Source organism: Peromyscus californicus, unplaced genomic scaffold, assembly GCF_007827085.1.
Source record: "Peromyscus californicus insignis strain IS unplaced genomic scaffold, ASM782708v3 Scaffold_5__1_contigs__length_169319896, whole genome shotgun sequence".
Lineage (NCBI taxonomy): Eukaryota > Metazoa > Chordata > Mammalia > Rodentia > Cricetidae > Peromyscus > Peromyscus californicus.
Genome location: NW_026294573.1, coordinates 39,889,495 through 39,897,662, shown reverse-complemented (window position 1 = coordinate 39,897,662; position 8,168 = coordinate 39,889,495). Strand labels below are relative to the sequence as shown.

General features: G+C 43.3%; 1 non-coding gene across 1 annotated transcript; it reads left to right on the top strand.

Moving 5' to 3' along the window:
- The first annotated feature begins 4,770 nt into the window (after window positions 1–4,770).
- Trnak-cuu (transfer RNA lysine (anticodon CUU)) lies at window positions 4,771–4,843 on the top strand. Its single transcript has one exon. It is a non-coding gene; the product is annotated as a tRNA-Lys (tRNA).
- Window positions 4,844–8,168: the final 3,325 nt, after the last annotated feature.

The following is an 8,168-nucleotide window of genomic DNA, read 5'->3' as shown; positions in this document are numbered from 1 at the left end:
CACTCTAGGGTAACTTCAACTTTAAAAGCCTGCCTCTGAATGCCTCTCTTTAGGCCCTTTAAATGTTGCAAATCAAAGAGGCACACAGGGAGGCTGGGTGATTGGCAACCTTCCCACCATGGTGATGAGAACATAGCTCTTTGTGTGGCTAGAACAGCTAGAGGTGAGGCAGGGGGAAGAACACAGTCTGCTTATCCAGGGGGCTCCAAGCACCAGCTATGAGTGCAACACATTGCCTGGCTGAGGTCAGGCGGGTGCTGACAGTACTTCACCAACTGCCAACAGTGCCCTGTGTCTTCTTTACAGGGCACTGGTGTTGTTGCTCAGCTCCCTCCCCTCTTCCTACCTTTCCCTGACTTTCATATGTATCTATTCAGTCACTGTTGGAGTTCCTGCTAAGTGGCAGTACCCTTACGTAGATTCAAGGAGTCCCCAGGCCCCTGACCTGCACTAGCCTGCTCCACAAGCTGTCCTCTGATACTGTTCCTGAAAACTGTAAAAGACAATATCGGAATGGCAGTCCTCTACAGATCATTGTCTAGCTAACTTCACTTCAGCCTCTTTCTCATATGGTGACAATGGAGTGGCCCTGAACTCTGTTGGGATCCAGCAGAGGGGAAGTTGAATTGAAGACTGGGCTTAGTGTGCTATATTCACATGATTTACAGTCACTTGCCAAGTAAAACTCAGCCTATTGAAAGCCATCTTGAAAGTAGAAGTGTCTTCCACAAATGCAGATACACCCATTCTACTGGCCTGCCCAGCATTGTGACCCATAGACAGTGAAGCCTCTACAATAAAGACAAGGGGAAGCCGATTGCTTAGGTAAAGCAGTCAATTCAGACCCTGTAAGATTAGCTCTGCACTCAGATGTTAGAATGCCCTGTAATGTCACAATAAGCAAAACTCAACAGAAGTTGGAAAAGACAATAGTGTGAAAACCATGGTGTATAACTATTAAGGAGTTGTGAAGCTAAAATAAACTACAAAAGAAAACCTCAATCCTGATCATCATGATAGAAGTAAGTTTGGGGCATATTTCTGTTATTTCAAAACAAAAGGAGAGCCAGGTATGGCAGTGGGCTTTTAATTCCAGAGCTCGGAAAGTGAGGCAGGAGAATCACAAGTTCAAGGCCAGCATGGACTCCATCAAGAAACTCCTATCTCAGCAGAAACAAACAAAGCAAAATTAAACAAAGACAGAGCTTTAGAAAAAGAAGAAAAAGAAAATGCTCTTACAAAAATTGTCAAAAAGAGATATTATTAAAGACTAAACCCAGGTACTATAAGAAGAAATGTATTAGAATGATTGTTGTTGGGTTTTTTTTTTAACTCTTTGGTCTTTACTCTTTGGGGGGTCCACCACTCAGCTCTCAAATAAACACATGGAGGCTTATTCTTACTTATGAATGCCTGGCCTTAGCTTGGCTTATTTCTAGGCAGTTTTTCTTAAATTATTCCATTCTTTGCTTTTGGGCTTTTACCTTTCTCTATTTCTGTGTATCTTTTCTTTCCTTCTTATTCCATGTCTGGCTGTGTGACTGGGTGCCTGGCCCTCAGCAACCTCCTTTCCTTCTTTTATCAAACCTTGTTCTGATCTCTTCTTTTTCCCAGATTTCTCTCTGCCTGCCAGTCCTGCCTCTACTTTCTCCTGCCTCGCTATTGGCTGTTCAGCTCTTTATTAGACCATCAGATGTTTTAGACAGGCACAGTAACACAACTTCACAGAGTTAAAGAAATGCAACATAAAAGAATGCAACAACCTTTGCATCATTAAACAAATGTTCTACAGCATAAACAAATGTAACACACCTTAAATTAATATTTCACAACAACTGGTAGTTCATAAAGTTAATGCATTTTTTTCCTGGACTTTAAGATTGAAAAATGAATCTCTGATTTATTTTCTTGTTATAAATACATATTCATTATTAGAGTCAATTTTCTATTAATATGTTTTTATTGTTTTTTTAAAGGAACATCCTGGGGCTGGGAAGATACCACATTCTGTAATTCAAGCTTGAGGACCAAGTTTGGATTTTCAGTACTTAAAAAAAAAAATGAACTTGGCAGTGCACACTTGTAATCCCACAGCTGGAGGTGGGAGCAAGAGGACCCTTGGGGCTTGAAGGCAGCTATTTAGCCATTTGGACAGCTCCAGGTTCAGTGAGAGACCCTGTCCAAAAAAAATTAGACCTTTGGTCTTCATACACATATTCACATATATGTATATGTATATATATATATATATGCATATATTCATATGAATGCACACACATATGAACACACATATTAAATAAAAGAAGCTATCTAAATTAAACAAGTTTCAAATTTCATCAAAACTGAAACACTTCAGCAAAAGAAATAGAGATACAAAGAAAAGAACATGTAAGACCTGGCCATCAAAGGCCACTAGGCCAACTAAAACACAAACTAACAATGACACAATGTCATCAGAAGTGTAAGGCTTTGGCCTTCTGTTTCTTAGTCAGATATGACTTTTGAGATCTCATTGTGCCTTGCTTTCTCTCAACAGTGCATCCATCCCTTGATCCTTTCTTACATGGGATGTGTGGTGGTTTGAATGAGAATGACCCTCATAGGCTCATATGTTTGAATGCTTGGTTGGCAGTTGGTGGAACTGTTTGGGAGGATTAGGAGGTGTGGCCTTTTTGGAGAAAGTTTCAAAACCTCAAGCCATTTCCAATTGGCTCACTCTCTCTGCTTCATGATTGCTGTCTCAACATATAAGCTCTCAGCTACTGATCCAGAGCCATGCCTGCCTGCTTTCTGCCATGCTTCCTGCCATGATGGTCATGGATTCTACTATCCTTTGGACCTGTGAGCCTCAAATTAAATGTATTATTTTATAAGTTGCCTTGGTCATGGTGTTTCATGACAGCAATAGAAAATAATTAAGACAGGGGACCTCTCAAATACCCACCTCCCTATACCCAAACCTCTGAATTTATCGCTTACTTCATTAAAACATGTCTATCCTTACACTGTTTCCATTTGTGCATGTGTATGTGTGTGGTACATGGGTGTGTGTGTGTGTGCCTGTGTGCATGCCTGCATGAGTGTGCATATGTGTACATGTGCTTGTGTGTGCATATGGAGGCGAACGGTCAATTTCAGGGATCTTCCTTTATTTCTCTCTATGATACATTTTGAAATTGGGTCTCCCACTTAACCAAGAGTTCACTGCTTTGGCAAGACTAGCTGGCCATCAAGTCCCTAGGAGCTGCCTGTTCAAGTCCTCCTCCCCGCTCCCTACTTCAGGTTACAGATTTACAGCACCATGCCCATCTTTTATGTGTTCCCGGTATCCAAACAAGTCCCCATGCTTACAAAGGAAGCACTTGACACTTCCCAGTCCTTCTGTCTTTTTTTTTTTTTCTTTTTGACTGCATTAGGCCATTCTACTTTCATTATCTGGGTTTTCTTGTCCACATCCACATGGAAGTTATAAAATCATTTCCCCAAGCCAAAGTAGTTCTTTCCAAAAGCGGGATTAATCTATCTGCTTCAACCTAATGATCCCCAACTTAGCGTATACTTCCTCCTTGTTCTCTTCCCTCATCTCCCCAGTAAGCTGTGTTTGCCTGTATGCTTGGACAAAATGACGAGGGAATGAAGCACATGTATTGTTAATAAAGAAATAGGATTCTAGGGTCCTGAATAGGGAGGCTCCCTAACTCTGCCCTATGCATGGTACTGGGTCCTGTTGGAGGGAGGGAGAGGAAACACAGGAGGAGGGACATGTGAGCACTTAAATGACTTCACTTTATAAAAGAACCCTTCCCTCCCCAGTAGCTTTTCTGTTTTTCCAGTTTGGTGCAGTCACCTGCTTTTCAAATAGACATTAGTCCTTCCCTCCAGCTCTGAGAAGGTGCCAGTCTGGTGCTTCAAAACCAATTTTTCTTCCCTTGGCCTTGACCTCAAACTCTCTATTGCATGAATATGCTCAGTCAATAAGCTTACTCAGGTGTCTCCTACTTACACACACACACACACACACACACACACACACACACACACACACACACACTCACATACACACACACATTCTTATATACAGACTCTCTTTCACACACATTCATACATGCTAGCACACAAACAAACTCACACATACACGCACTCACACACATGTAGGAGCTTGTCTTTCTCCTACACTTGCTCATGCCTTCTCAGCTATCGTACTTGGCATTTCTTCATATTCATCCATTACTTGAAACTATCTGCTGGAGGTCACCAGTGACCAGTTTTCAAATGTATTAGGAACTTTGGGTAGATTTCCAACCCACTGAGGGGCATTAATCCATTTCCGAAACTGGCTATTTCTTATGCCTACTCATGTCTTTCTCATGGCAAACTGATTTTGTAAACAGAGGCTTTTATTTTCCTTGGTAATAAACCACCCTATGTCTAAGCAGGCTGTCTTTATTACACCTTTTTGGCTACATAGCTTCTGCTTCAGAAGGCCACTAATCATGGATGGATCAAAGTGGCTGAGAAGTTGAGCCAAGCTGGCAAAACCAAGGCATCACAAAAACATGGAGAAAAACAGATGTCATGGGAACCGAAGAGGAAGGGGCAAATGGGTTCCAAGAGGCTCCAATCCATTATAGTACCCACTGGGCCAAGTCTTTGCCTCATTGTGGAAGAGAACATTGTAACAGTCACAGCCATATTAGAGCAGAAAAGGAAGCCTCATACTGCCAGGTCGAGCAGGTCGAGCATGCACGCCAGGAACCCGCCAGTAGCTTAGCCCGGCTAGCTCAGTCGGTAGAGCATGAGACTCTTAATCTCAGGGTCGTGGGTTCGTGCCCCACGTTGGGCGCCATTTGTAGCTAGAGTTTTCCTGCCTGGCCCACAGTCAGGATAAATCTCTCTCACCCGCCAGCCCCACAGCTGCTCAAACCCGACCAAGTAAACACAGAGACTTATATTGGTTTCAAACTGTATGGCCGTGGTAGGCTTCTTGTTAACTGTTCTTACAGCTTAAATTAATCCATTTCTATTAATCTATACCTTGCCACATGGCTTGTGGCTTACCGGTACTTTACATGCTGTTTCTCATCATGGCGGCTGGCAGTGTCTCTCTCACTCAGCCTTCCACTTTCCAGCTCTATTCTCCTCCTTGTCCCGCCTATACTTCCTGCCTGGCCACTGACCAATCAGTGATTTATTTATTGACAAATCAGCAACACATTTGACATGCAGAACATCCCACAGCAGAAGCCTCATACTGCCAGGGCCCCAGAAGCCTCTGTGGCAATATCATGTGAAGTTAAAAAAAGGTATTTCTTTCTCTAGCAAGCCAAAACATGACATAGCTAGTGCCCAGACTTTATGCACTTACCATCTCAAGCAGATGGGTGACCCACACAAAATGAACCTTTGCTGTCTGACACAGAAGCTATGCAGTGGGCAATAGGTTGTTACAGGGAATGTTCAACTAATGAGGTAGTAATATGTTTTGATTTGGCAGAGGATACATCTGTGTGTAGGTATGGGGTGGTATATGTGCATATGTGTGACAGTACCCATGCATGTGTGAACACAGAGGCCAGAAGAGGGCAACAGGTGTCCCATTCTGCCATTCTATGCCTTATTATTTTAAGACAGGGTCTCTCATTGAACCTATAATTCAACATTTCGCTGAGCAGCAACTCCCAGCAATCCTGTCTCCCTCACAGCACAGAAATTACAAGTGTGCAGATTTTTAGGTGGAAGCTGGGATCTGAACTCAGATCTTCATGTTGCAGGATATTTGATCACACTGTGACACCTTGAGACTGTGTTAATAAAGTTAACCTTAAATCAGGGGGTGGAGCCAGCAACTAGTTGACAAGAATCAGTCATAGAGTATATGGAGGACCCAAGATACAGATAGAGAGGCACAGGAAGGAATAGGGAGGGACTTGGAGATTCATGGGCTTTTTGGACTTCCTTTTTGGTCTAGGAAATATGGCGAGAAGGTCAGCTGGTCACTCCTTCACTGCTTTGATCTATCAGGGTTTTCACTCCAGTATCCGATGCCCGAGTCTTTACTGGTAATAGAACAACTAAGGTAATACAACATTTGGTGCCCAATGTGGGCTGTGAAATTACATGGCAGCTTCTGAAGCTGCTGCTTCTCCCCACCACCACAGCCATTCCTTGGTGGCTTCTCCCACCTCCCAGTCCATCCCCCGCAGTGGGTCACCGGCTTCTCTCACCACAGTCCCCCTGCATATGCTCCCAGGGCATGTACCTGCCACATTTGTACTACAATGCCTGCTCAGGCTTTGGCTGCTGCTAATCCCCCACACATGCACACAGGACACTCTGTTCCTACACACTTCTGCAGAGGCCACAGCCACAGCGGCCGACCCACTGCTCTGTCACCCAGGTGGCCCCTGTGTTGAGCCCACCTTGCCCCCAGTGCCCACACCCCCACCCACCCACTGTGCCAGCCTGGTGGCCACCTGGGCACCCTGCCATGTTAGGCCCTGTGTCACCCATCACCATTGTCATAGTCACTGCTGCTGTGGACAAAGTGAAAAGTCAACTGATTTGGTAAGACATCTGGGAAGTCTAAAGAAAAATCTTTCTCATTTTAAGAACGGGGTATGTCGCAATGCAAGGAGTTAGGACTTTGTAGAGTGCCACAATGGATGGCTTGGAAAGGGAGAAAATAAATGAAGTGATAATCAACTTAACTGGGATTAACATACTGTCGATTATAATTACTATCAGTTTGATAACTCATAGTTTAGCCTTAAAAAGTGGTTTGATAACTGTGTCAAATATGAAAAATTGACTGATAAGATACAAGTCTTAGAAAGAACTACTAATGAAAATAAAAAAATACTCAGACACAGACAGAGCAAGTTAGACCAGAACCTACTGCAACACTGCATGATGAAACCGCGGGAAGGTCAGTTGGTCACCCCTCCACTTCTTTGATCTATCAGGTTTCCCCCCAATATCTGACTCCCAAGTCTTTATTGGTAGTAAAACAACAAAGGTAATAAAACATCTCCATGCTTGTGTAGCAGCTGCATTTACCCACTGAGCCATCTGCCCAGTCTGAGAAGGTACTTCTGGTCCTATTTATGATCTCATTCTGAAGAAGTGCTAGACTAACGGAGAAGCAGACAAATGGTAGAAACATGGAGTGGGAGAGAGAGACATGAAGATAGTTAAGAACAGAAAGGTAAAAAAGAAAGGTGATGGAAGAGGAAGAAATGGAGAATGAAAGATACAGATAAGAAAGGGATTGATTATCCACTTTAACCTTTATTTAAATTTGCCCCAACATGCCTGGATCATACTGTCCTGAGCAAATGATTTTCATCTATGTCTGCCACAGCATGCCAGTTCCTGTAACCACCTATTACTTTTCCTGTCTTGCTTGCTATTTGAATCTCAATTTTCTTCCAGGTGATCAAACATGATTTACTTCAGTGGTTCTCAACCTGTCCACATAGTGAAATCACTTGAAGAATTAACAGTTACACACACACACACACACACACACACACACACACACACACACACACACCACACACACAGAGAGAGAGAGAGAGAGAGAGAGAGAGAGAGAGAGAGAGAGAGAGAGAGAGAGAGAGAGAGAGATTTTGGGGTATGAAGCCTAGGCATCTAAATCTATACACATTTTTAAAAATTCCATTTATTCCTGTTGGAATTGAGGGCCACCAGTTTGGGTCAGGCATAGACACCCTTGTCTTATTTCTGAAATATCACCCCTCTAGTCTCCTTTAGTCCCTTGTGTGTGCTGACACACATGCATCATGTCACATCAGGATAGTATGTGAACTGCAGGAGGCTGCAAAGCATAGATGTGGATTTTCACTAGTCTTGTGGTACCCTTTCTCCCTTTTCCTGGTGCATATATAGATATGCAGCCTAAAGGTCACCAGCATGATGCACCCATCTCCCACAGAGGGAAAAAATTAAAAACCAAAAATGAATTCCAAATGAATAAACAGTTCTTTAAAACATGTGCTGTACTCAACAACTGCAGATGACTGCACCTTGTCTTCACAAGAAAGGGCCATCAACAGCGAGGCTCAGATGAAGGAGGGACTCAGGGGACCTACCCTCATGGACGAACTGTTTTCTACTGTTTGATTCAGGGAAAGGGAGAGTCATTGTCT